Source organism: Peromyscus californicus, unplaced genomic scaffold (assembly GCF_007827085.1).
Source record: "Peromyscus californicus insignis strain IS unplaced genomic scaffold, ASM782708v3 Scaffold_21__1_contigs__length_65335640, whole genome shotgun sequence".
In the NCBI taxonomy this organism is placed as follows: domain Eukaryota; kingdom Metazoa; phylum Chordata; class Mammalia; order Rodentia; family Cricetidae; genus Peromyscus; species Peromyscus californicus.
Genome location: NW_026294514.1, coordinates 34,687,711 through 34,692,899, shown reverse-complemented (window position 1 = coordinate 34,692,899; position 5,189 = coordinate 34,687,711). Strand labels below are relative to the sequence as shown.

General features: G+C 41.1%; 1 pseudogene; it reads right to left on the bottom strand.

Annotated features, from left to right (window-relative positions):
• Positions 1-951: 951 nt before the first annotated feature.
• Positions 952-1,503, bottom strand: LOC128117347 (NEDD8-conjugating enzyme UBE2F-like; annotated as a pseudogene).
• Positions 1,504-5,189: the final 3,686 nt, after the last annotated feature.

Sequence of the window (5,189 nt, the reverse complement as noted above, 5' to 3'; positions counted from 1 at the left end):
GTTGCCTTTACTCTGTACTGCCCATCCTGCTTTCTCAAGTGACTCTGCCTTCTTCTTCCCAGGGTTTCTCTCTCTCTCTGCCCAGAAATCCTTCCTATCTCTCCTGCCTAGCTATTGGCTATTTAGCTTTTCATTAAATCAGTCACAGCAATACATCTCCACAGTGTACAAATATCCCACAACAGAAGTTCATCTACCAACTTTAGGGAGATTTTCAAGTCCTTCTAGGCTGAACTCAAGGCTTGGATTACTTTTATACTTGTTAAATTTCATTCTGTATGAAAGAGATGGAATGATGTATGATGAAAGTCTCCAATCATCAGGAAAAAGCAGTGACTTACATGGTACTATGGTCATTTCTACTTGAGTCTCTCCTGTTTTCTTAGTAGTGTGACCCTGGCCTATGTGACCTAAGGTGCTGCTGATCTTTCCTGTACTCTTCCCTCAGCCATAGCACTTATTTTTACAAAGCATTGGACTTTGCTAACACTTACTTTTCTGCCCAGGATCTTCCTATTTCCTCAGCTGTCCCAAACTGAATCTTTTTTCCCCCACAGTTTATAGCAGGTTTCTTATTGCCGATCTGCCAGTCACGCTGAACATGTCATTACATCACTTGTGTAGGACACCGATATTGTTGCAGGGAAGGGAAGCAAGCGCTGTTCTCAATGGTGAGTTCATTACAACTTCGGAGGAATCCCACAGCCTAGACAGTAGAGTTTCAGTAAACATGGTAAGGGAAACAGACAATGCTCTCGAGGCCCAGACACACTTTCTTGCTGTATTGTGTGATCAGGAGGATGGTCTTCTTCAGGACAACATGGTTCACAAGACTGGGACAATCCCAAGGGGCTGACAGGGAGTATGAGGATGGGGAAGAGGGCTACCTCGAGCTGTTTCACGTCAGAGATAACTGTGACAGAGTCCTCAGACCTGTAATCTCTCCTCTTATCATCTGACATAGCGTTTAATGTATTCATCCGCTTTGTCCCGGAAATCCTCCTTGTCTCATAAATGATGTTCTGTGCCTTCAATATTCAGTGGATCATCAAAATTCAAAAGATCAGTAAATAAAGAGTTGAATCCCCAAACAACATCCTTCAATGTCCTAGTGGGTGCCCAGCCAGTGCCATCAATTGAATGTTCTCTTAGTAAACTTAGATATATTTCTCCCTGTTTCTGTGATGTTGGGGTGACCGATTTTAGTCAGGCATTTCACCTTGGGAGGCACCATGTTGTATGCAGCAGGAACTTCAGTTTCAAACTGAAGTTTTCCACCCTGGTAGTAGCCCTCATCTGGGCTTACGGTCAGCTGAACGCAAGGAAGCTTGTTTGGTTCATGTTTGTTACATGTACAGGGTAAATTAGCTTCAAGTTCTGCAGCCTCTTTAACAAGCAACTTATCTCTCACAGAAACCTTCCAAGTGGAGTCCGATGTGGAGGCTGATGTCCGGACCCTTTGAGACCACCATCCCTCTTCAGCTTGCTTGTCGGCGTGAGCATTACTGCTGCCTTTCTTCTGAGCACCGGCGAGTCAGGCAAGGCGGGCCAGCATCCAACACCATGCCTGACCAGCGGCGGCGGCAAGACGTGAAAGCCCTCCCAGCCGAATCTTGGATCTCTTTCATCAGCCAAAGTCCTTGGTCTGAGCTCCCACAGAGTGATCTAGGAATGAGATCTCATGCCAACAGAATGAGATTCCTTTCATAAAAACGCAGAGGAACCATTTGATATAAATGCACAGTCTTTTTTTTTATTGTTGTTGTTATTAATGTGCTCAGTAGATATTTTCCTTTGAGAAATGGCTCAATAGAACTCTGGCTGTTTTTGTAGCCTTCACACAAGGAAGAATATTAAGGGGCTAGAATAGTGTCATCTGGGAAAGTACATCTAAACATAGAAGCTGTGTCAAAACCAATTATTTGGGGATCACATAGACAGTGTCATGACAGGCTACTGTAATACTGATTCTTTAGGACGAAGATCACTAGCTTTATTTATTTATTTATTTATTTATTTATTTATAAATAAACAATTTATTTTTATTTCATCTATGTTGGTGTTTTGCCTGCATGGATGTCTGAGTGTGTATGTGTGTGTGTGTGTGTAGGTGTCAGATCCCCTGGAACTGGAGTTACAGATAGTCATGAGCTGCCATGTGGATGCTGGGAATTGAAACTGGATCCTCTGGAAGAGAAACCAGTGGTCTTAACTGCTGAGCCATCTCTCCAGCCCCTTTTTATTTATTTATTAAAATTGAATACATCACTTTCCTTGTCCCTTTACTCTCTGTGGCACCTCTCAGGCACCCTCCCAACAACTTTTTCCATGTTTCTTACTCCCCACTCTTAAATTGATAGTCTTTTTCTTTGATTATTACTATATATGGAAGAAGTGTGTGTGTGTGTGTGTGTGTGTGTGTGTGTGTGTGTGTGTGTGTGTGTGTGTGTTTTAAAAATATGTAAGTCTCACCTGATGAGTCCCTTTTTACTGTGAGTGCATATGGTTTCAGGGCTGACCACTCTTCAGTGGACTACCAATAAGGAAGCTCATCCCTGGGAGAGGCAAATTCTCCTTTTCCCAGCAAGCATTAGTTGCCAGTAATTTTTTTTTTTTTGTCTAGGATTGGGACCCTTCCCCTTTTCCTTCCACATTAGTATGTCCATTGATACTGCCGGTGTTCCAGTCTTGTTTATTCCATGACTTCTAGGAGAGACTGTTTCACAGAAGACTTCTTGGTATTCTGGCTCTTGCAGTTTTTTCTACTTCCTCTTCCAAACTGTTCCCTGGGTCATAGATGTAAGAGCTACAATGTAGACACTTCCACTGGGAATCCATTGTTGAATCCCCACAATCTCTGCACTGTGTATGGTTGTCGGTTTCTGTGAGGGTCTCCATTTGCTGTAAAGAGAGGCCTCTTTGACAAGGAGTGGTGGTCACACTTATCTGTGGGTATAAGAATAAGATTTAGAATAGTAGTAAAGAATTATGCTGACATATTTAAGTGGTGGTAGGAGATTCTTTCCTAATGTTCATGACCCTACTAGCCCCTGGAAGTTGGCTAGGTTTCCTGTACCAGGAACTATTTCCCTCCTGTTGAGTGGGCATTACATCCAATTAGTCAGCTGTTGCTACCCCCAACATACCAGTGCCACTTATTGAACCTTTACAGATATCTTGCAATGCTGGTCATTGTCCTGGTTCACGGGTGTTGCAGCTGGGTAGAACTGTTTTATTACTCCCTTCCCTTGACATCTTGCTTAGTATTTTCTTGAACCATAGAAGCTAGACTACAGGAATGAGGCTTTCAGGTCAGATCTGAGTCATATGTCCTAAGAGTGTGGTGTCTTCAGCAAAAGTGGCCTACCCTCAACCACTGAGAGGCCACCTAGGGCTATGTGGACAATTTACATTGTTCCAGGAGTCTCTTGGGTTATGGTGACTGACTATATGAAATGAGATATCTCATGCCTGGTACATAACATCATTAATTTTAAGTAAACTTTAGGACATCCCACACTTCTTTTGTTCTTTTGGTATATAGCAGAATGGCTTATGTTTAAAATCAAATTTATACTTGTAAAAGAAGAGCTTTTTTTCTGGTTTGATAAATGTTGAATAGTGACCAGAAAAGATACCACTTAACTGTATTATTATAATTTGAAAGTCATCAATACCCTTTCCCAATTTCAAACACAGAAGTTTTTAGTATTTTGTAGTCTATAGAATCATAAACAGTTTGTGTTCTAACCTCTAACTTTTCTGTGTGTTTGGGAATAATAATGTTCATTTTCCTGTGTATAGTTGTCATTCTGAGCACTCTGGGGGCAGAAACTCTCTTTTCCTAGTGTCTGTCAACATTCCCGGGGAGTAACTGTGATTTATTATTTCTGAATGATTGGAGGGGTAAATCCAGGGTTCTGACTGTCCATCATTCCTCTTCATTTGGCAAAGTTCCTTTTGTTAGGTTGGCATGACCCGGCACCCAGCTTTCCTGCCTTTCTTGAGCTAGCTTCCCTTTATGTCTTCACTGGCTGTCTTCACCCTTCTCTGACTCCCTGTCTGTGTACTCACTCTTGTCCTGCTGCCCTTTTCCTCCATTCTCCAACACTTCTCTGCCTGTCACCCTCAGATGGCTAACTCCTATTTCCAGTCTTGATGGCTCACCCATCTTCCTGTGTGGTATGTCCAAAGTATTTTGCTGATACTGTGAACACCATGGCCAAGATTTTTATGTAGACCACGTGTGGGGGTTCCTTTCACTTGTTAACTCAACACAAAGTAGAACCAACTGGCAAGAAATTAGAGGACACTAAAATGCAAACTACTTTTATGAACACTTCTGAGTTTCCTCTTTCCGACTCTCATTTCCTTCCCAAATGCTTATTTTAGTGACTATGCAGTTAGAAAAATTATGATCGTTATATCCTCACCTCTTGGTTTGTATTTTCCTCTTTCTTTGGGAGGTTCACCTTTGGGAGATGTTTAGAGAGCGGACTGACAGTGAGGAAAAGCTGTTTCTTGAGTGACTGGGGCTTAGGAATGTAATTGGTTGACACGTGATTCTTAAATACAGTTGTGTTTCCAAGATACGAGTGCCTGAAGTTCATTTGTTAAAATTATTTCTGGCTTTGCTATTAGTCAGCTACCCATGTAAAACTTTTAATGTTCATTGAAATGAAATTTCTCTGCTTGGAAAATCAATACATCCACTTACATATTTTTATCCAGACTTAGAGTTGTTCTGAGTTGTTTCATTATTATATGATGAGATTTTTATGTTCTTTAGCTTCTTATTGATTAAATGTTTCCTAGCAATCCCCTAGCATTGCTTTATTTAAGATAAAAGATAAACCTAATCATGCTTTTTGAAAGCCCAGGGACCACACTGGTCCCTGGTCTTTATTACAAAGAACCTAGATAACGATATACTTTATCTTTAATTCTCAGTGTGCTTTAATTAACTTCATTGTGAGCTAATAAACTGCCAGTTAGCTTCCCTTAATCTAGAATGTGGTTTTGTTATTGTCAAGCTACTCTTTTAACTAATAATAGAAGGTAAGCATGTCAAGACGATAGCACCAGCTCAAGGATTGATAAACTAGGGAGAGTAAGAATGCATCCTTTTATAAGGCCCGATCTGAAATGCTTAGAAACCAAAGCATTTTGGATTTACTGTGTTTTGATTT